A 24743-nucleotide genomic window follows, 5' to 3' on the forward strand; every position below is an offset into this window, starting at 1 on the left:
GAAGGTGCTCCCCTTTTCTACCCACCTTCCTATCCTCCATGCCCTAGCATGGGCCTACTTCCCATTCACAGCGACATGATTCTGAAGCTGATGAGGTCTCCTGGGGCAGCATGCCTGAGAAAATAAAAACCTCCTCACAGTGGACATCCTCTCCAGGCAATATTTATCTCCTTCACCTGCTCACATACCTAGTCTAAACCTCTTAGTGAATGGCTGGGGTTACAAATAAATATGCAGGACTCATAGTATTGTTTCCTTTTGCTCTGTCCACTGGAGAACACTCCTCTGCAACAGCCAGACACAAACAATATTCAGAGCTTAGGGTAAACCCACTGAATGCAGAGAACAATAACACTCAAGAGCTCAGGCTGACTACAGCCTAGCTGCTCACCAAATTTAGACTAGTGGCGCTCCAACTTTGGCAGGGCTGTTATACAAACATGCACTTAGCTACAGTTAAAGAGGTAAAAAAAACTTCAGTTCCCCTTTTGGTTGGGCCCACCATCTTTAAAAATATGGCATGTGTGCAGATAAGCCGAGATCCAGGGCCTGCATTTTCTTTGAGGTCTTCACACATACACAGAAAAAAATCAGTGTGTGCTAGTCTCTGCCTGGTCCTAAAGCCTGCGGCAAATGTGCGTGCGCATGGAACCCCCATAACATGCATGTGCCATAATACCCACATAATATTCATATTTATATATAAATGAGAAAGGCAGTATATGCATGTTAGAATACCATCGATTTTAGGGCTCTTATGATAGTAAACTCAATACTTCCAGAATCTTTCCTTAACCCCAAACAGATTAGAAAGGCATAGCTGTCTTTCATCAAAAAAATGTAAGAAGTGCAAAAAACCCTCTCAATGTGGTGGGCAGCACAGTGGCTAAGTGGATAGCGCTTTCACCTAGCAGCACTAGGGTCATCGGTTTGAATCCAAACCATGGCACTACCTGCCAGGAGATTGCTTGTTCTCCCTGTGCTTGCATGGGTTTCCTCCAGGCACTCCGATTTCCTCCCACACTCTAAGGCTCGATTCACACCTATGCATGTTGCTTTTGAGCGTTTTTGCAATGCTTTTTGCGGTGCTTGCTGCATTTTGATGTGCGTTTTTACCGCGACTTTCGTTTTGCGTTTTTTTTTGCCAGTAATTTTTATTTTTTTACATTTCTTTTAACAACCAGCTATAAACAGGTTAAAAAAAAAAACGCAAATCGCGGCAAAATCGCGGTACTTGCATTTTGGATGCAGGTCCATTGAATTCTATTGCTTTCAAAACGCTGCTTTTGGCAGGAAAAAAAGTCCCTGACCCTTTCCAAAAATGCAGAGGCATAAAAAAGCATTGATGTGAACATGTTCCATAGGAAACCATGTTAAAAAATGTCCCTGCATTTCTGCAAAATGCATCAAAAAAACATTAGTGTGAATGGAGCCTAAAGACATGCTTGTAGGTTAATTAGCTAATTTGGACATTTTCACTTAGAGGTGTACTCACTTTTGTTGCCAGCGGTTTAGACATTAATGGCTGTGTGTTGAGTTATTTTGAGGGGACAGCAAATTTACACTGTTGGGGCCCTTTCACGTGTACCGATCCCATGAGGATCCGTACCTTTCTCATCCGCTTGCTCGGCAGGGATCGCCCGATGATCCCCGCTGAGCCGGCAGATGACAGGGCTGTCCCCGAACACTGTGCAAGGACCACCCTGTCAGATCTCCGCTCTCCCCTATGGGGGGGATTGGATGAACACGGACTGTCTGTCCATGTTCATTCGCTCCGATCCGCAGACGGAAGCAAAAATATAGGATTTTCCCCCGTCTGCAGAATCGGAGCATAGCGGACACTGATGAGATCGGGAGTCAGCGGATATTCATCCGCAGTCCCATAGGGATACATGTATGTCCGTATTTCATCTGAAAACGGATGGATGAAATACAGACATACGGTCCGCTGGTGTGAAAGAGCCCTTATACAAGCTGTAAACTCACTACTTTACATTGTAGCAAAGTATAATTTCTTCAGTGTTGTCAAATGAAAAGATATAATAAAATATTTACAAAAATGTGAGGTGTGTACTTACTTTTGTGAGATACTGTAAGTACCTGTAATAAATAAAAATAAATGTCTCATAAAATATTTAGAAGCCCATATGCAAAATTCTGAAATTATTTTCATAAGACTTTAGGAGGTATTTTTGCGCCATTTCATTTTTTGTGATACTTGTTTACTAATACTGCCTGGTTTTCTCTGTCTGTTGGAGCTGGAGTGCCCCTGTATATGTAGATCTTGTGCTGAAACGCTGGGTACACTGTGCTTTAAGGCTTTCTTCCAGCCTCTCTCCTTTCTTTAATAAATTAAGTACATGTCAGTCCAGGAATACCCGATCATCTGCAAAGAGAATTCATCTGTTTTTCCTTATCATTTTTTGCTAGCATCTTTAGTGTTCTGTTCCAAATGCCGCTTTATGCATAGACATACCTCCATAGATCCAGACTGTCCAGACAACACGGTCACCTGCTGATTGGCACCATCCAAGACACAGAACTTGAATCCAACACAATTTTACTTCAGGCAAGTGCAGAACAGAGGATGTTTCCCAGTACAAAGAAATAGACTCTACTCAATCCAATCTCTGGACTAATAGTGACTGGGGGGGAAATTAAAGAAACAGGGAAGGTCTAGCTTGGACAGAACTATCTAACAGTAAACAGGAGGGGAGGACAGAGGGAGATACCAAAGCACATAAGTAAACAAGTTGTAGTGGTCCTAAGCCACCACTAGATGTCCGCATACATCAAAACAATACAGCTGAATACAACCCTGAAAATGCTTCATGTTTTGATCATGTGAATAGCACTGTGTGCTGTCCATAGTTTCATTTGCATAGGGTTATGAGCCCCTCGAATGCCTGCTTTCAAGGCCAGTGTGAATTTAGCCTAAGGCTGCTTTCACATTGCAGCGTGGAGCCGCGGTGACGGTATAGCCACGCTATTTGTAGCGCGGCTATACCGTCGTATTTATCGCGATATTCGGGCGCTAGCGGTGAGGTTTTAACCCCGGCTAGCGTCCGAAAAAGGGTTAATACCGTGGTTTCACCGCGCTTTCCCATTGATTTCAATGGGAAGGCGCGGTATAGGAGCGGTGAACACACCGCTCCTATACCGCGGTAAAGATGCGGCTAGCAGGACTTTTGGTGCACTTCTGCTAGCTCACCGCTTCAATGTGAAAGCCTTCGGGCTTTCACATTGAACACTGCAGGGCATGATTTTTCATGCGGTATAGCAGCGCTATTTTTAGCGCTGTACCGCATGAAAAACGCCCCAGTGTGCAAGGGGCCTTAGTCTGCATTCACACTTTCGTGTAGCGGGAACAAGCGTTCCCACTGGTGATTGTGGTTGAAGGAGTGGCACAAATAGGGCAGCCAATTGACTTCACAGGTTTCCCTATGCATGTTTGTCGCCTGAAAAAAAAACTCATGCTCCTTTTTGGGAGACAAGCGCAGTGCGTTCTTAAAAAAAATTGTCATGATCAGAGCAGAATTGCATGACTTTTGGAGTTCCATTAAAAAATAATTATATCCAAAAGCGTGTCGCTCATTTTGCTGTGATTTGGGATCACATTTGGCTTATTTTGTTACTAGGTAATATTTGGTCTGGTTTGTATAGTGTCACAGATTACTTTTTATTTGTATTTGTCAAATGCTAGCTACTGTTCTGAATGTGAACCACAAGAATTCTTTGTTTCTATATGCTATGTTACGATCTGCATGTGACTTCACATGGTGAACATAATATCATCGTAATGGCGTGCAGTGTTTTTTTCTGAAAGCAGAATGTAAATATGCTACATAACAATAGATGTAATATATAGAAAATTTATCAAACATATCATTATGTATCCAATAATAACCATGCTAAAAATTCTATTAAATGCTATTAATTTGCTAAGCACTGTTTATAGCAAAACTGACCACATAGTATAGCCCAGTTTGTTGTCGGATAAAAGCAAGTATGTGTTACCCAGGGAATGGGTTATTTAGCCAGTTCCCATCTTAATTGCCAAAATTCCAGGTTTTTACAAATGGAGCAGCACAGCTTAGCTCCGTCCCACTAGCGCTATATCACTAAAGCCTCGTACACACGACCGAGTTTCTCGGCAAAAAACAGCAAGAAACTTGCTGGGAGATATTTTTTTGCCGAGGAAACCGGTCGTGTGTACATTTTCGTCGAGGAAACTGTCGAGAAACTCGACGAGCCAAAAAGAGAGCGAGTTCTCTATTTCCTTGACGGGAATGGAGAAAATTGGCTTGTCGAGTTCCTCGACAGCCTAACAAGGAACTCGACGAGGAAAACGATGTGTTTCTCTCGTCGAGTTCCTCGGTCATGTGTACGAGGCTTTACAGGTTCCAGCACAACTTTGATAATAGGCCTGACCAGGAGTACCACTTTACACCTCACAAGGCCTTTCCTTCCTGTTTCAAGACCTAGTAGTCCATAGTTGAGCCCTTTGCCATGTATGAGGACCACATAATGGTAACCCAAACATCCAATTGAGTGCATCCATGGAACCATTCCACTGTCATGCGGCGTACACACGACCGTTTTTCATGACGAGAAAAATGCTATTTTTTAAATTGGTCATTAAAAACGACCGTGTGTAGGCTCCAGAGCATTTTTCTCGTCGTGAAAAAAAGGGCATTAAAAATGTTGCTCTATTTTTTCTCATCATTTTTCACGTCGTGTGTACGCGGCATCAGAGCTGCTGTTACCAGGTCACCACTCACACCTAACCCAAGCCAGCTGCTAAACACTTTCTCGGGTATAGGCTGTGCTCACTGCTCCTTTAAGGCCTAGTCCAGTACCTCAGTTGTGTGGAACAATAATGTCTGTCCTCCATCTTCAGTTTACAATCTCCCCACATTTTAGCTTAAGCTGCCCCCTCATGGGTGATGCGGAAGAGTCCAAAAACTTCTATATACTAAAAACCAGTAGCGAGGCCTAACCCGCCCTTTGCATAATTACTCCTATTCACTATGTCATGGCTAATTAAATCTGGATGGAGACCAAAGAAACTTTTTACTACTCACCCCTGTGCTGCTCCAATCCGAAGTCAGGTTGCCATTTGAAATACCTTTTACTTCTAAGTATAGAGGAATATCTGAACCCCACAGAAGAGTACTATTATAGGAGAGCAGGGAGGGTGTTTATAGTGTGGTATAATTTTCCACTTGCTTATAATTTCTGTGAAGTGAACCAGTAGATTGGTCATTTTGTTCAGAAGCAGTAGGATCAGTAAACTCTGGCAGCTCAAAGCATTTGCCAATACTAAAGTGTCTTCCTTTTCCCATGTTGTTTTTTCTTTTCATAATTATCAAGCAGAGAGAGCTTAAATCCTCCTCCAAAGTCTCTATGTCCATGCCTTCAGATGGAGACAACCAATTGCCCTGAAAAGGTCTGGATACCACTCACCTTTAGTTCAGGCTAGCAGTGCTGACATCCTTAAAGGAACACTAAGGCCGGAATCACACTAGTGCGTTGCGTTTTTGAGCTGCGTTCTCGTTGCGAATTTCTCTAGAGGGTGTTCTGCAGATCAACTGCGTTTTAGCTGCAGATCAGGTGCGAATTTGGAGACCTGGGAGAAGTTCCGGGTGAGAGGAGAGTGGGGGAGAATTGTATTGAGCTGAATGAGAGAAATTCCTGCAGAGAACTGAACACATGTGCGAATTAGATGCGTACCCATAGAAGATAATGGGACTGAATTCGCACCTGAGCCGCACCGCAAGACATAAAAACCGCACACGGTTTGGAGGCAATGCGCAGTGCGGATGCATCGCACATATGTGAACCAGCCTCATTGAAAACAATGTATTTTAAAATGTCCTGCGATTTGGATGCGGTTGAAACCGCACTCAATTCGCTTAGGTGTGAACCTAGCCTTAAGGTTCGTTTTTTATTAGATCAATTGATTGCTGTAAGCAAGAGCATTTAAATATCACTTACCTTGTTTTTCCTTTTGACCTCCAAAATACAGTAATCCAGGTTTGAAAATGCCATTTCCTGTCTCTCCTCTTCTAGCTTTCCACCAGCATCTGAGCTGTTTTGCATGGTGGAAAGCAGAATGTGCTCACCCCCTCCCTATGACTACAGCCCTGCGTGAAGATGCTCTCTTATCCCTCACAGGCATGGAGGCCAAGCTTAATGGGAACTGTAGTTCCCATTAGGCCGTGATGTAGCAAGAATGAATGCGCACCGCAAATCAGGAAGTCAGTGAGAATAACGATTCAGGAGTGCTGGAGGTGAATAAAACAGCTCGATTTCAACAGGGATCAAACTAGTTATAATGCAAAACATTACTTTTTACTTTATCAGCTACTGTCAGACTTTAATTTAAGAGGAAAATATTTTTGTCTTTACAACCCCTTTAAGACAACTGCCTGCAGGGTGTTGATCTGGTCATATTATCACTTCATGTCCCAAGGGCCCATCCAAGGGTATCATGAGACATGTAGTTCTCTGAGATGCATGTACATCTGTCATTTGTCATGTGCGGCATAGTACCTGCTCTCCCTGTGCCCAGCATTAGCAAGGAATTTGGCCAATTGGTGACATCACAAGTATAAAAACTTGAGTTTTCTGGCCACTCAGGAAGAGAGCAGATTGGATGTCCTATTGGCTTTATCCCAGAGTTCGGCTTTAGGGGTGTATTCTTAAAAAAAGCTGCAAAGCATTTCCTCCAGTGCAAATGAATATAAATTAGTTCTGTATGTATTGGTGGTGGGGGGGGGGGGGAGAATGTTATTAGGCTATTTTCTGTGCTGGTCACAGAAAATATGGAACATATTGAATTTCCTATGATAGTCAGCACCATCTAATGGCCAAGTGCAGTATTTTCCATTTTATATCACAAAAAAAACATTTGTCTAGCACAGTAAATAGCCTAATAATAAAAACAAAAATTGTCCTATTCAAACACAGCAAATGTACAGACGTCTTCAAACCTCCACTATTGTTTTAGATTATCAGGCAGATGTAAAAATAATATTCACTGAATATAAGTGACAATATAAGTCATGTTGTACTTTAAGATCATTGCATTAAACCATGCAAATAATGAATGTTTAAAAAGTTGTATTTGATTTGTTGATAAGATATTACACAAACCTAAAAATATGCTAAACATTAAAGGTGGGTTAATGAAAAAAGGGGTTGGTGCTACAGCTGGTTCCAGGGTGAAAAAGACAGACAGATATAAATAAGGTTAGGGAGGGACATTGAGAGGCATTTTCTAAAGATTCCCACAAACTAGTGTGTTCAAAAACAATATTTGTATCACACCTGCCAATTTTTTTTCTGATATAGTCTTTTTTTCTTACTTATCCATTTTTATCTGTCTTCTCAGATGATATTCTATGCAAAGGAGAGGGGAGAGATAGATTCAGCAGGCTTTCTAGTGGTATAAAAAGAAGATGACCCCTGCCACTGTAGTGTTGGGGAGAGTAATAACAAGGTAATATTTCTTTTCTCTTTAACACATTGTTAAATAGACTTTTTCAGTGTCTTGACAGGGGTGACATTACCTGCTAACTATACCATATAGATTTGATAAATTTATAAATTGAACTGATTACTTGTGGCTTTAGTCACCTAAGATCAACACTGACAAATTTTGACAGCTTTGACCCCTAAAATAACAGATTTTAACTGCTGTACCATATCGTCTTCGATATACTGTGCTTTCATGCAGGGCTGGACTGGGACAAAAATTTGGCCCTGGACTTCATCCAGACTGGCCCACTTTGACAGGTCTCTCCCATGGCGGCCGGACAACTCCTGCACCCCCCCAGCCACCCAACCCCCTCTCCCCCTTAACTAGCCACTCTACTTTATTAGAGTAGAACGGCTGGTACTGGTACTCTTATGGGCAGTACCAGTGGGGAAGCTAGACATTATTTCACCCGGGGCAAAGAATCAGTTCGGTGCCCCCCCCTTATGGGACAAGATTAGGCAGAAGTGAGAAACTCCCAGGCCATAGCTGTTGAGTCAGCTGTCTGTCCCCTCCCCCACGCTCCTCTGTCGCCCCCCTACTCCTCTGGTCCTCCCCCTGCTTCTCTGTTCCCCCCAGGTGAGTGCTGCGGGGAGGGAGAGGAGGTGAGCGCTGCGGGAAGGGAGAGACAAAGGAGCGGAGGGGGCGGCGGTCCGCTGTCACTGAAGCCGGCCCACTAAGCCATCGGCCCACCGGGAAACTCCCTGTAGTCCCAATGGCCAGTCCATCCCTGCTTTCATGTGAAGTGGTCCTATGGTTGGCTTCTCAATATACCAATAGATGAACTCAATCCCTTTGACCACTAATAGGCCAGGATTTACCCTCCTAGATGTCTTAGTTAGCCAGGTTCCAAGGCCCTGGAGTCTGCTTTTGTTCCACTGAAATCCATCATCCAAATAGCGGGCCGGACACCGAAGACATTCAACTCCAGTCAGGGTCTATTGCAATGGTAGTACACTGCTCACTCCCACCCAAGGCCATACCCCCAACATGTTTCACTCACGGCAGAGCTTAAACATGGGGATCTGCTATGGGTGAAACATGTTGGGGGGAATGGCTTTGGGTGGGAATGAGTGATGTGCTGTCATTGCAAGAAAACCTTGACTGGAGTTGAACGTCTTCAATATAGTTATGTCTGATTCTCTAGGCATGTGTTCCTCCGGAATGTTGTACGTAATTATAATATGTGCAGCCTAGGAATAAGAAAGTTCATCATTGTGTTTACTGGTATTATGCTTGATGAAGAGGGACTATCCAAAATAGAATTAGAAAAAAGTTAATGTTGTTTAATTTTAGATTAACATTAATATGTCCTCCATACATGTTTTCTCATTAAACAACTAAAATATTTGGTTATATAAAGGAATCCAGCTAGGTTTCACATCCTTGCTGGAATATTCTCATTACTCGTGCAAAGGAAGGATTTATTGAGCAGCATTGGTATTAAAGTAGTAGTGGAGAAAATAGGCACTGATTCACACTGTTCTATATCCTTCTGCCAAACCCAATTCCTATATGATTTCCTACCTAATATATAGATTCTTAAGCCTCGTACACATGACCGGTTTTCCTGGCAGGAAAACTGCCAGGAGAGCATTTGGCTGGGAATCCCAGCCGTGTGTATGCTCCCTAGCAGTTTTCCTGTCAGGAAAACAGCCGGGAATCCCGACGGAAAATAGAGAACCCTGCTCTCTATTTTCTTGTTGGGTTTCCCGGCAGAGTGTTTCCTGCAGAGAAAACCGGTTGTCTGTATGGGTGAAAAAACGTGCATGCTCGATAACACTTTGACGCATGCGCGGTAGCATACAAGGTTATTGTGGGGTGCAGCAAGATGGCAGCGACTGCATCGAATGTGACGAGACACGGGCTCGTCGTAGTCTATGACGTCACCACGTTCTTGCCATTCAAAAGAACGGTGGGATTTTGTGTGGCCGTGTGTATACACGGCTTTTCAAGTCAAGCCTGCCAGGAATCCCGTCGGGAATACCAATTTTTTTTTGCTGACGGGATTCCCAGTCGTGTGTACAGGGCTTTATTCATTATCGTTTTCCCCTTTGTGTTATACCCTTCCTTGTTGGATTACACAAACGTTGGTTGTATGATGTTCCACAACAGCTGTGCATTCACTTCTTTATTCAATGCTTACATGCTGTATTTGTCATATTTAGATACGATTTTCACCATTGTCCATGTATAGTTCTTTGGGATGTTCTGTACAAATCAAAACCTTTCTAAATAGAAAAAAGAACAGATAAAAAAGAAAGTGCTGCTCATTCAACTCCTCACCCCCATCCCTAACACATTTGACATTGTTTTTTAACAGGCAGTGGGTACTTTTTTGACAGATACTTGCTCCAACTTCCTCAATTCTCACCTAGGCGAGATTGAAGTGTATTTAGGCACGCCCCCACCCACAGCCTCCTGGGACATGTCACATATCTCAGGAGGCTGCAGGACCAGTTCTGAAGCAACACATGATCTGCGCAGTGGGGAAGCAGCTGGTATTCCTCAGGAAGTTACAGTAGGCTACCATTTCTAAAATGACAATGCTAGGACCCACAGCAGTAAGACATCGCTGGACCCCAGGCATTGGTATGTATCTGATTTTTAAAAGTCAGCAGCTGCAGTATTTGTAAATAAAAAGTTCTTTAAGGCCCCTTTCAGACGTAGGGACGAACGGTCCGTTTATTACAAGTCCGTTTACGGACTTGTAATGGTTCCCTATGGGATTGCAGACGTTAGCGGATAATGCATCCGCTAACGTCCGCAACCATCCGCGTCCACAAAGATCCGCTTTTGCGGACGGAAGAAAACCCTATTTTTTTTCCGTCCGGCGGAACGGATCGGATTAATACGGACACACGGTCCGTATTCATCTGATTCACCATAAGGGAAGAGCGGAGGAGAGACAGGGCGGTCTCTGCACTGTGTGCAGAGACCGCCCTGTCCGCCAACAGCTCAGCTGACGGCTGATTACTAAAATTATGACAGGTTTGTGTATGCATGATCCTATTTTCAGTTTATAACTGTCATTTATATATTAGTTTACACAATTACTAGCAGAACAGAATATTTGCAGAGACAAGTCTTGAAAGCCAGTAATGATATTCTTAGTAAGATTCCACTGGATACAGAATGTAATGCACCTGGGGCATAGGTAAGGTGTGTGTGTGTGGCCATTAAAGAAAGTAAAGCCAACAAATTCACATTCTGTGAATGAATGAGTTGAAGAAGGTTTCCTCTGTTGAGTACCTGTCCAAGGCTTATCATGTTCATGATGGAAAAAAACAAGCCTGGGAAAGGTACTTCATTGGATTGTCCCATTTCCTATGTCTTGGAGGCAGACACTATGAATCAGTGCTACATTCACAGTATCCAGTGGGGGGGGGGGGGGGTACAGAGGGACAATGCAACTGGACTTGGTAGGTGACAATGGCAATCGGACTGGAGGGGGAAAGCACTGCAGGGTGATGACAGGTTGTGCTGGAGGCAGGCACTGGAAAATCTTCTAAGGCCTCGTACACACGATCAGTCCATCCCATGAGAACGGACCGATGGACCGTTTTCATCGGTTAACCGATGAAGCTGACTGATGGTCCCTCGCGCCTACACACCATCGGTTAAAAAAACGATCATGTCAGAACGTGGTGACGTAAAACACAACAACGTGCTGAAAAAACGAAGTTCAATGCTTCCAAGAAGCGTGGACTTGATTCTGAGCATGCATGGATTTTTAACTGATGGTTGTGCCTACTAACGATCGTTTTTTTGCCATCGGTTAGGAATCCATCGTTTAAATTTAAAGCAAGTTGGCTTTTTTTAACCGATGGTTAAATAACCTATTGGGCCCACACACGATCGATTTTGACCGATTGAAAACGGTCCATCAGACCGTTGTCCTCTGTTTAACCTATCGTGTGTACGAGGCCTTAAAGATATCTGTGTGGTCTCTTGGCTGGATCTAAATCTTTTGTTTATTACTGGGTTCCGTGATTGTGTTTTGCTGTTGGTAACATTACAGCTTGCATTGCTTGATGGAATGGAACAGTGTTTTATATGTGACCTTATGTAGATTGATATTGTTCTATACCTAGTGCATTATATGACTGGCCACCGCATTCAGTACACTGTGTTGTTATTGACATGTTCCTACTCTATACACTGGGCCCTATATGACATCTTCCTGTCCACTGAACTCTGTACACTGGACTATATATGACATGTTCCTGTCCACTGCACTCTACACACTGGGCTATTTATGACATGTTTCTGACCATTGCACTTGGTACACTGGGCTGTATATGAAATGCTTCTGACCATTGCAATCTGTACCCTTTGCTGTATAGGACATACTTATGACCATTTCACTCTGTACCCTGGACTGTGTATGACATACTTCTGACTATTGCACTCTGTGTGCTGGGCTGATTATGACACGTTCCTAACCACAGAACTCATTGGGCTATATATGACCTATTCCTGACCATTGCACTCTGTACACTGGGCTGTATATGGTATGCTCCTGACTATTGCAATAGGTACACTAAGCTGGCTGTATATGACATACTTCTGACTACAGCACTCTGTATGCTGGGCTTTATATGACATACCCCTGACCACTTCACTCTGTACACTGAGCTGTAAAATGACATACTTCTGACCATTGCATTCTGGACATTGGGCTATATATGACATACTTCTGACCATTGCACTCTGGACACTGGGCTTTTTGTGACATACTTATGAATATTGCACTCTGTATGCTGGGCTGTACTGTATATGACTAACCCTAACCACTGCACTCTTTATGGTAGAGAGAGACTTGTAAAGCGCAACACATGCGAACTGAATCGCCTCTGGGCGCTGTATCCATTTCATGGGTAAGGAACCCCTTGACCTCAGAAGAGATGGGTTTTAATCTTTCTCCTGAAGGCCAAGTGGTCCGACTCCAGTCGGATGGTGGTTGGTAGTGAATTCCACAGGCGAGGTCCCTGGACTGCAAATCTTCGATCTCCTTTTGACTTGTATCTGGCCTTGGGTATCTGGAGGAGGTTTTGATTGGTGGATCGCAGAATGTGATTGGGGTTATGGGCTTTTATTTTTTCGCATAGATATTGGGGGGCGTTGCCTTGAATACACTTATGTATTAGGCAGAGTGCCTTGAAAGTGATTCTGTCTTTTACTGGCAACCAATGAAGGGATCTCAGTGAAGGTGAGATTGATTCCCATGGTTTTTTCCCAGTCACTAGTCGAGCGGCCGTATTTTGAACGACTTGCAGACGAGTGATTTGGTATTTGGGGAGTCCTAGATAGAGGGCATTTGCGTAGTCGAGTCTGGAATTGATGATTGTTCCCACCACGACTGCAATGTCCTCTTTCGGGATAAAGGGCGTGAGTCTGCGTAGTAGGCGCAGCAGATGGTGGGATCCGCTGACTACTGACCCTATTTGTGCATCCATTGTCATGTAGGTATCGAAAATGACTCCGAGACTTTTGACTTTGGTGCTAGGGGTGATAGTTTTACCCAGAATGGGCGGGGGAGTCCATGTTGACTCAGGGTGATTTTTCCGGTTAGCGTGAAACAGGAGAAGTTCTGTTTTCTAACCATTGAGTTTAAGATAACTGTTTGTCATCCAGTTATCTATTAGAGTGAGGCATTTCTCTAGTCCAAGAGAATGATCCTTTTTGTTGCAGATGCGGAAATACAGTTGTGTGTCGTCTGCATAGGAGTGGTAAAGTAACTTCTGGTTACTGATGATTTCAAAGAGAGGGCGAAGATAGATATTAAACAATACGGGCGATAAGGGAGATCTCTGAGGGACTCTGCATGACACCGTACGTTTTTCAGAAGTGAAAGACCCCAGTTTCACTATTTGTGATCGGTTTTCCAAGAAGGAGGAGAACCAGGGTAAAACACATTCAGCGACTCCGGCTACTTCAGCTAGCCTAGCCAGTAGTAGTCCGTGGTCTACAGTGTCAAAAGCCGCGCTTAGGTCCAGCAGTATCAGGAGACAAGATTCTCCTTCGTCTGCGGCCTCTAGAGCGTCATCCCATATTTTAAGCAGCGCCGTTTCTGTTCCGTGACCCGGACGGAAGCCTGATTGAAACGGATCGAGTAATTTATGGGTGTCTAAATGCAGTTGCAGCTGTTGTACAACTACTTTCTCCATTACCTTGGAGAAGACATTTAGAGCTGTTATGGGCCTCCGGTTGTTTGGGTCTTTGGGGTCGAGGGTAGTTTTTTTAGAATTGGTTTTATTGTACCTTGTTTTAGCATATGATTATATGATATTATATATATATATATATTATACAACAGTTGTTGGTTACGCAACAATCGGTAGGTTATTGAAGTTCTTCCCGAAGTAATTGCATAGAAGAAAAGTGTATGCACTGTCTGTATATGTGAGAATCTCACTTGTCTTTAAAGCATACATTGTGGGTACTATATTTATTTGTTACAGTGAGTGCACAGTGAGTAGGCTCAAATTTTATTCCCCCACCCCAACCCACAGTGCAATTCACACCCACAATTATTTGCCAGAGAATGTGACTTCAATTTATACTCCTCTGGGTACTCAAGGCAGAGCTTCAACCAGGAAAGCAAAATATCTATGGCTCTGTAATGTAGAACCATTATTGAAAATATTTGACATTGTAGTTAAAATTATGGAAATATTAGTCTGGCAGAGATGACTTTAAAGGGGGTCTATATAAATATTTTCATCCAAGATTGACACAGCTTTTACCCAAGATTACCACACTTTTTAACTGGGTTCAAGCGGAAAAATGTGTAATGCCTTGTACACATGAACGATTTTCCTGTCGGGAAAACTGCCATGAGAGCTTTTGGCCGGGAAAACCCAGCTGTTTTTAACCCTATGGGAAACACTGCGATGAAGCATACATACTGCCGGGATTCCCGACCAAAGATCTAATAGCAGTTTTCCTGTCGGGAAACCCAGCCGTGTGGAGAGGGAAAAAGTTACTGAGCAGGTTCTCGGTTTTCCCGGCGGGCTTTTTACCCCCGGGAAACAGAGTCGTGTGTACGAGGCATGAGTCATGAATGAAATTTGTGTGAATCGTGTATTTGTTTTAGAAATATACGTACCCCAAGTGTATTTAGAACTTGCACTTTCTAGTGTTTGGTAAAGACAAAGACATTTCAGTTCTTTTTTTTTTTTTTATGCAAATCAGCTCCGAAAGAATGGGTGGCACCAACCTGACTTATAGGTTTGTAAGGTTGTGTGGTAAAGATTGCAGTACGGTCTGACCTAGAAGATAACAGAAAAAGTCTTGATTGAGGCTAAGGGCCTATGCACACGTATCCATTTTGATGTAGCAAAATTCAGTAAAGTAGAAATCTATTTAATTTTCTATGCGACTGGTTCAAACCAATGCACTTCAGTTTTACATGAAAGGCAAAGAGAAACTATATCGGCCCATTTGCACCTACTTAACTGCTTTACTGTGCGCTCTGTATACACATGGAACAGTGTGAGTCCATAATTACCACTAAGCTCTGGAAACCATCTCAGAAGCAGCACGTAAGGTATGCTGAGAGCTATGAAAGAAGTGAATAAGCATAGGTCATACATGACAGGGTGGACGGGGAACCTGACAGCAGGGGGTTAACTCGTTTAAAGTTGTGTGGAAAGTGTTGATGCTTACTTGATTGTGTTGAGCAGACAAGGTGATTGGGAGGAGCAAGGGAGGGTATTTGGTGGGGAGGAGTGGTGTAGATTCTCTGACAGGTCTCCCCTCCACCCCCTGCTACACCGACTCACAGCTGGAACCCCCCTTCCCCTCGGGGCTGCCTTACAGAACTTTGTCCGGAGACTCCCCGTATAGTAGGACACCGCATTCGGGTACTGCCTGACCTAAGCCAGATGGAATTGGCTAATAGGATTAAGCTGTTTCTATGTTCCATTCATGGGGACACCAGTGCTGGAATCTACTGGCGGGGTCACAGTGGTGAGCGCATCGGTTCTCTCTTTATAGAAGAGTGTGTTTGATATTTAAAACCTGAGATCAACCCAGTCCAGTAAGAGGCTTAAATATCTGTGGAGATAGCACTTTGAGCACACCAGTACTGATTTGTCTGTGTCCAGCACTGAACACATTTGACTACTTGGAATTATAATTATGTGGATTTGGACATTTTTTTTTATACATGTAGGACTTTTTGTGATATGTGCTGTATATTTATTTGATCACATATAGGGTATTATACTGGTTGGCGTCAGTATAATTATAGGTAGATTTCTTAAAGAGATAGGTGCATTTTTTATTTGTACTTGATATTATTATTTGTATATTAAATAAGTATTGTAAGTATTGTTGGCATCATTTTATTTAGCTAATCTTGACATATACTCATGAGATTTAAAGGACATGTGCACTTTTTTGTTTGTTTAAATAGATTTAGAGTCTAGTATTCAGGCAGGCTGTTTGCTGCAATAGTCAGCAATCCTCTTCAAGTTTGGCGATCCTAAGGCCCCTTTGACACTGAGGAGTATTTCAGGCGTTTTCGCACTAAACATAGCGCATTAATAACGCCTGAAATACTCCTGCCCCAGCATTCTCAATGTGAAAGCCCGTGCTAATACCGCCCGCATTGCGCCTCTGCAGAGGCGCATTGTGGGCGGCATTAACCCTTTTTTGGCCGCTAGCAGGGTTTAATACCGCTAAGGGACGAATGCTGCCGCAATTCCGACTGTATTGTGCTGCTATAAATGGCTATACCGCCACCGCACATACTGCCCCAGTGTGAAAGGGGCCTAAGTCGTTGGATGAATTTCCCTGCCCTAATTGTTCTTATTATAGGATTATGTATTTGTTTTGTGGTTGTTCAGCAGTTTGTGACCCATTTCTTGGTAAAACAGTGGGACCCATCATAGGTATGGTGTCCTCTAATTAGTCTGGTTTTGTTCAGAGTGACCCAGTAGTGGTTAGATTAGTAGTTGTCTGAGGTCAGCTAGTCCCCCAAGGAGGTGTTTGGCGGCTGGGGACATAACTTAGCCAAATGGTGCCATCAAGAAAATTTTTACCTGTATTGTTATGATTTTGTTATTTAAAGTTTATGTTTAATAAAAGGCAAATTTGGACAATATGAGTAGTGTCATTCTTTTGGAAGGGTGGTTTAATGAGGTGTCCTGTATTTATGTGACCTCTGAACTACTCTGGTCAAGGCTTGGTTCACACTGTCCCCAGCTTGTTGCAGTGTGTGTGGAGTCACACATGCATAAGGGTAAATACATCCATAGAGTTCCCCCTTCACATTAAAGTAATATTAAAGTCTTGTTTTTTTTTTTTTTTATAATAAACATGTTATACTTACCTGCTCTGTGCAATGGTTTTGCACAGAGCAGCCCAGATCCTCCTCTTCTCGGGTCCCCCGCCGACGCTCCTGGCCCCTGCCGAGCTGCTTGGTTTGGGGTCACCCAAGCAGGCTCGCTCCTGTGCAGTAACACAGAGCCGGAGCTTGACCCGCCCCCTCCCTCTCGTAAATGGCCCATTGGCTGTGAGTGACAACAGCAGAAGCCAAGGAGTGAGAGTCCTCGGAGAGCTGAGGCTCTCATGCAGACCGTTGGATTGAGATAGTTCTCAAGTAAGACCCCTTTGACACTGAGGAGTTTTTTAGGCGGTACAGCGCTAAAAATAGCGCTGCTATACCGCCTGAAAAACTCCTGCACTGCATACTCAATGTGATGCGCTGGCGGGAGAGAAAAAAATCTCCTGCCAGCAGCATCTTTGGAGCGGTGAGAGGAGCGGTATACTTTAAAACAATGGGAAACCGCGGCAATACCGGCAATACTGTAGAGGCGCATTGCGGCCGGTATTAACCCTTTATCAGCCGCTAGCGGGGGTTAATACCGCAGCAAATCCGACGGTATAGCGCCACTATTTTTAGCGGCGCTATATCGCCACCGCGCCTCCCGCCCCAGTGTGAAAGGGGCCTAAGTAATAGGGCTGCAGACAGAAGGTTTTTTACCTTTTATACATAGAATTCAGGTGAAAAACCTTGAGCGTTTAGAACTACTTTAAACGTCAGTGCATAAATGTGAACCAGATATATTGGAAAGAATGGGATTTCTACTTGATTCATGCAGCAACATGCATTTGTTTTGCTGCACAAAAACATACAAGTGTGAATAATTAATTTATAACACACCATGCATTCACAGCGGATGTAAATGGAGGCCTAGAAATGCATATACAAAGCACCACAGCCAGCTTAGGACAATTTTGCTCTTTTGATGCAGTCTATGAATGGATATATCAGCTTTTCATAGATGTCACTGATTCCTTTGAATTGATGTATACTCGTTGCTTGTAATGCCATCTCAATAAAATATTTCATTCCTTTTTTCACTGCCATACTTTATTAAGGCCTTAATCACACAGGCATACATAAATGTGGTGTATCGGTGCAAAGAAATATGTTTTGGGTTTCATATCTGCTCCCAATTTGACAGCCATGCAGGTGTGGGTGTGTGTCCCCAAACACAGATATTATACATTTGAAGACATGCACCCATATCCACATGGCTATCAAATTGGGACCAGCATCTGCTCTTATGCAGCTGCTCCGTCACAATAGATAAGAATGGGACTGCCTGCATGCAAATACACGGAAAACCTGTGCATCCCATGGGGGCTGTACATCCCTTTGTACATATGTCTGCTTAAGTATGCCTGTGTGAATGAGACCTTACTTTTAAGCTGACCTCTTAGCCAATACTTGTATGAAATACCTTTGTATTGTTTTCTCTATATTCCATGATTTGAAGATACTGTTCTTAGCAACACTTTTTTTAAATCCTAGAGATATTAAATTGCCAGACTTGACCTGTGCCCAATAAATAAGTATGCCACCTGGTTTTATTTTTATATAGTCTAGGGAGATATTTCAGCTTAGTAAAATGTTGCCTAATGCCGTGTACACACGATCGGTCCATCCGATGAGAACGGTCTGATGGACCGTTTTCATCGGTTAACCTGACTAACCTAACCTGATGAAGCTGACTGATGGTCAGTCGTGCCTACACACCATCGGTTAAAAAAACGATCGTGTCAGAACGCGGACACGTAAACCACGTACGCCGGCACTATAAAGGGGAAGTTCAAATCCAATGGCGCCACCCTTGGGGCTGCTTTAGCTGATTTTGTGTTAGTAAAAGACGTTTCGCGCTTTTCTGTCTGTTACAGCGTGATGAATGTGCTATCTCCATAACGAACACTAGTTTTACCAAAACAAGCGCTCCTGTCCCATAATTTAGTCTGAGCATGCATGAATTTTTAACCGATGGTCTGCCTACTAATCGTTTTTTTTCTATTGGTTAGGAATCCATTGGTTAAATTTAAAACAAGTTGGCTTTTTTTTAACCGATGGATAACTAACCGATGGGGCCTACACACGATCAATTTGGACCAATGAAAACGGTCCATAAGACCGTTCTCCTCGGTTTAACCGATCGTGTGTACGCGGCCTAATACTGTAGTTCTGTGCCTGTTTTTGGAAATACATTTTCATCACATTTTTAAGTGGTGATGAAATGGAATAGGCAAATCCTTCAATGGAACATTGTCAAATCCATATATTTTATGTTTTTTGCATTTAATGTGAATCCTACTTTGTCTTAAACATGCCCAACTTTATAGGCTGGAAATCGCTGTGGTTTCCTAAACATATGTGTAAACACAGTGAGGTTGATTTACTAAAAGAATAGAAGCTGTTTAAAAATAATACTAATCTTGCAAATTAAGGTTGTTATATAAGGTGAAAAACAAAAAATAGAGCATACAACCTTATTTAATATCTTTAAAACAATTAATAAAATATAAAAGCCAAAAACATACTCACAAAAGTACGGAGATCTGAAAACGAAAAATGGTGTGAGTGCTTTGTGTGGCCTGGACCTCACTTGATAACAGACAGACAAGCTGTTTTGAGGGCAGAACACCCTTTTTTAGAGATTAAACCTCCTGCCATTCTACCCCTTGGTTAAATAGGCCAATTGGCAAACATAATAAATGTATAAACCGCTCCTCCATTGCTAAAGTATACCTGTGTTTACTTTAAATACTATGGGCCAGATTCAGGTACATTGTCCTATCTTTGTGCCGGCGTAGCGCATCTCATATGCGCTACGCCGACGTAACATTGAGAGGCAAGCTGAGTATTCACAAAGCACTTGCTCCCATATTTACGCCAGCGTAACGTAAATAGGCCGGCGTAAGCCCGCCTAATTCAAAGTAGGCAGGTAGTGGGCGTGTTGTATTAAAATGAGTCGTGACCCCATGTAAATGCATGGCCGTACGAACAGCGTATGCGCGCACATGCTCAGAATCACGTTGCATATACTCCCTAAGATACGACGGCTCAATGCGTATAACGTGAACGTAACTTACGCCCAGCCCCATTCACGTACGACTTACGTAAACAACGTAAAATACGATGGCTGTTCCGACGTTTCCGACGTCCATACCTTAACATGACTTACCCCTGCTTTATGAGGGGTAAACTTATGCCGGACGTACGCCTTACGTAAACGGCGTAGATTACTGCGACGGGCGTAAGTACGTACGTGAATCGGCGTATCCTGCTCATTTACATATTCGACGCGTAAATCAATGGAAGCGCCCCTAGCGGCCAGCGTAAATATGCACCCAAGATACGACGGCGTAGGAGACTTACGTTGGTCGTATTAAGCCAAAATTCAGACGTATCTTGTTTCCTGAATACGGCTCATAGATACGACGGCGCATCCTAGAACTTAGGCGGCGTAACAATAGATACACCGTCATAAGCTGTCTGTGAATCTGGGCCTTATTGTCCAGGGAATTAAAAATAACAGGATTTTTGCTAGTGCATGATTGGGTATTTCAAGTGAACACACATTTACCCTATTTATAAATGTTCACTTTGCAAAGTAAACAGCCACTAGTAAATTAACCCTAATGTCTACACAGTTTTTGTGTTATATTAAATGTTCTTGAAAGAGCCTTTTTTTGTTCTTATAAATTTTGACTAGGTTATAGAACATCTGTCAGACTGCCTGCTGCCCTGTGTGTAGCCTCGTACACACGACCGAGGAACTCGACGGGCGAAACACATTGTTTTCCTCGTCAAGTTCCTATTTAGGCTGTCGAGGAACTCGACAAGGCAAGTTTCGCCATTTCCATAGAGGAAATAGAGAACTTGCTCTCTTTTTGACTCGTCGAGTTTCTCAACAGTTTCCTCAACGAAAATGTACACACGACCGGTTTCCTCGGCAAAAAAATATCTCCCAGCAAGTTTCTTGATGGATTCTGCCGAGGAAACCGGTCGTGTGTACGAGGCCTCAGTCTCCGTTGGGAGGTTGCATAGGAAAACATGCTGCACGTTAACTCACTGCAGCCATATTACCAGCCCTGAAAGACCCGCAGTTGTGAAAGGCATCTTGAATCAGGAGATTGGTAACGGAAAAGGTGGAATCCATGCTCCCTCCTACCAGTGATCATCCTGGCTTCTGATATATTCTGATGAGCCTCCTTGTCCATTGAGGTTTTTGTCAGGTAGTTTGCCTTTAGAAATGTTGGGAAGCAGCATATGAGGGTTTCGGCAACAAGCTGACCAAATAGCTAAATGGTCAATGAGCATATCTGAATGTAGTTTGTAGATATAACCTCCCTTGCAAAACATAGACTTGCTAACTGACCATATATAAAGCACATATTGAAACAGTTCCCCGCCTTCCCTGCATTTGTCCAGTTTTCTTTTTTTTTTTTCCATGCATGAAATTTTGGTTTTGCAATGCTTGACTTGAATAAAGTAATACATTTGGAGGAGGAGTGATTGGGAGAAGCTTACCACTGTGAAGTTATTTTTAAGTAGCTGCTCTGAGTATTTGTGTTTCAAAAGTATGTTAATGCTAAATAATGATAAACATGGCAGATACAGGAGGTCCTTCTACCATACCATAATAGTTTACAGATTTGTATCTTTCTTATCTTCTGTACCCCATGTGAAGAAAACTGGTAACAATTGGAAGGGGAAAAAAAGATCTATTGTATTATTTATAGGAGAGGATAGAACATCTGATTACCTAGAAACTGAATGTGGTCAAGTCCTTAGACTATGAAGTATAATCACTCTCACGTGAGCCTCATGACACTATGAAGCAAGAATAGGTTACCTAAGACCTAAAGTTAGACATTTGTGCTTTTTCATCTGAGAACATTCCAAACCTACACAGAGCCCTGTTTTTATGTCACCTTACATGCAACTAGATACTGTGTGAACCAGGGCTGGACTGGGACAAAAATTTGGCCCTGGACTTCATCCAGACTGGCCCACTTTGACAGGTCTCTCTCATGGCGGCCGGACAACTCCAGCACCCCCCCCCTGCCACCCAAGCCCCCTCTTTCACCTTCACTAGCCATTCTGCTTTATTAGAGTAGAACGGCTGGTACTGGTACTCTTATAGGCAGTACCAGTGGGGAAGCTAGACATTATTTCACCCGGGGCAAAGTATCAGTTCAGTGCCCCCCCTTATGGGACAAGATTAGGTAGAAGTGAAAAACTTCCAGGCCATAGCTGTTGAGTTAGCTGTCTGTCCCCTCCACCATGCTCCTCCCCCTGCTTCTCTGTTCCCCCCAGGTGAGCGCTGCAGGGAGGGAGAGGAGGTGAGCGCTACGGGAAGGGAAAGACAGAGAAGCAGAGGGGGGGCGGCGGTCACTGAAGCCGGCCCACTGAGCTATCGGCCCACCGGGAAACTCCCTGTAGTCCCAATGGCCAGTCCATCCCTGGTGTGAACCCTGTGTACCATGGCTCTGGCCGCAAAATCTACACTTCTTCAGGAGGAATATAAAGGTTTGTTTTTTATTTTCTAAATAGGTTCCTTTAAGCTAGTGTATTGTTGGTTCACTTACCGTTTCCTTTGATTTCCCTTCTAAATGTTTTTTTTTTCTTTTGTCTGAATTTCTCACTTCCTGTTTCTCCTCGGTAAGCTTGCCCCCATCATCCGAGCCATTCTGGCTGGGGTTTAGTCAGCCAGAACAGCTTACTGAGGAGGAACAGGAAGTGAGAAATTCAGACAAAGAAAACAAAGAAAAGAAAACATTTAGAAGGGAAGTCGAAGGAAAAGGTTAGTGAACCAACAATGCACTAGCTTAAAGGAACCTATTTAGAAAATAAAAAAACAAACCTTTACAACCACTTTAATACATTGGTGTACATGCCATGGTAGTAGTAGGGTCTTCATTGGTGATGTCGAATTAATTAGCTCAGAGAGAGGTGAATATACAAAAAAATAATATCTGACATATACTGTAGCATGTGATAGCCTGAACTTAGTCAATATGAGGGACAGCGTCAAAGCACAATATTTGCACAATTTTAAGTGTTTTTGTGCCCTGTCTCTCCATATCAGGACACTAGCAAAAATTGTAACAATTTTACACTACTATATAGTCTGCTATCTCCGAATGCTTGTAGTAAAACCTCAGCCCGTACTCCTAGTCTTTGATACATTTGTGTTTGTTATCCTGATGCTGGCCAATTTTACACTGCTATTATACTCTAATATGTATAGTATATTAATTCTTGAAGGAAACCTCAGCCTGTGTGCTTTGTCTACAGTACATTTGGGCTTAGCATTGCTGTTTAAAATTGCCCTGATGCTGAACAATTTTACACTGCTATACTATTTACAGTCTTTTATTAATTGTAGTAAAACACCTGCCTGAACCCTTTTCCACTAGTACATTTTGGCCAATTCTACCTCATTAAATTTGCCCTCCTTTTAGCCAAGTTTACAGTGCTATATCATCTGCAGTCTCTTAATTCTTCATGGGAGCTTGATATACATTGGCCAGTGGCAAACAGGTTTGCATTAGTGAGAATAGAGACAGTCATGGCGAATTACTGGTCAATTTCTGTTTGTCAGTCAAAGCTGGTCTATTACTAATTGATTAAAAAGTATGTGCCGCTGCTAAACTTACTTGAAAATGCCTGTGTTGGTACATGTCCCCAGTTTACATTGGTACATGTGCCCAGTTTCCCATGCCTTTTATGACAGTAGTTTGCCATTTTACCCTAAAAATGGCCAGAATGTCCGGGTTTCCCCCCCGGTCAACTTCAAGGTGATGTGCCTCTAAGTTTGGGTTTGACAAACTTTGAACAAGATTCACCAACCCTTAGTGAATCAAATGTGGGCAGATTACTATTCGTTAAAGCAGTAATGTGGTAATAATGGGCAATGGTACTTTAGCCCACAGCAGAGATAATGTCCAACCTGACTGGTCAGTGAGAAATGGATTCTGTTTTTGTACTTCCAGTTATTGTACTTTGCACATCACTCTTTGCCTCATTGGATCAATCAACTTGTTAAACCAATACAGTCAAAAATACACATAGTCCTTCCAAATAGTTCTAGAAGAAACATCTCAAGACAGATGCTTGTTTTACAGTATGCAAAAGAAAGCCATAATACTAAATACAAAGCAAGCCTTGGATGCATTCTGTTTTTAGCTAAACACAGCTATTTTAGAACACTAAAGGTCTTCAGGCAAATTTTAATGCACACCATCTGACAGTAGTGGATGTCTGATGTAAGAGTGCATTTTGTGCTCCAAGGAGTTTAGATTTTTTTGTAATATGCCACAATAAAGCTTTTTACAGGTGCCTTACTATCAAGGTGTGTGAGACAAGTTGACAATGCAGGATTTGGAGTATTTTATTGATAATATTGGCGCACATGCTAAATTTTTCCACTTTTGTTGGTTTTTATATTGCAAACATGCTCTTATGAATACCAGCATGCCAAAAAGTAATATTTACCAATGATCATTAACCTAATGTAAGCCCTAAACCTAACCCCCCAACACTTAACCTGAACCTAACCTGTAAACTTACCGTATATACTCGAGTATAAGCCGAGGCACCTAATTTTTCCACAAAAAACGTATTGACTCGAGTATAAGCCTAGGGTGTCCATCTGCATGCCTCACTGTGCCCATGCCTCACTGTGTCCATGTGCATGCCTCACTGTGTCCATGTGCATGCCTCACTGTGCCCATGCCTCACTGTGTCCATGCCTCACTGTGTCCATGACTAGACTGACGTTTAATATGGGAGTCTATGGAAGGGGTGGCCGGCTTTTAAAAATCAGTGCTCCCCAGCCGTAGGCCCCCTAGACAACAAACTTTGCACACTTGT

At 42.9% G+C, this 24743-nt stretch overlaps 1 protein-coding gene across 2 annotated transcripts in view; it reads left to right on the forward strand.

Annotated features, from left to right (window-relative positions):
- ADAMTS14 (ADAM metallopeptidase with thrombospondin type 1 motif 14) overlaps positions 1-24743 on the forward strand; it is a 278768-nt gene that overhangs the window by 28856 nt on the left and 225169 nt on the right. The window contains exon 1 of one of the 2 annotated variants that reach the window (XM_040362330.1): positions 7319-7504. The exons of the other annotated variant lie outside the window; for it this stretch is intronic. The gene's annotated coding sequence lies outside the window, so the exon portion shown is untranslated. Of the gene's footprint in view, positions 1-7318; positions 7505-24743 lie in introns of those variants that run through there. 2 annotated transcript variants of the gene reach the window in all.

The sequence above is a fragment of the Rana temporaria genome, chromosome 8, assembly GCF_905171775.1.
Source record: "Rana temporaria chromosome 8, aRanTem1.1, whole genome shotgun sequence".
Taxonomy (NCBI): Eukaryota; Metazoa; Chordata; class Amphibia; order Anura; family Ranidae; genus Rana; species Rana temporaria.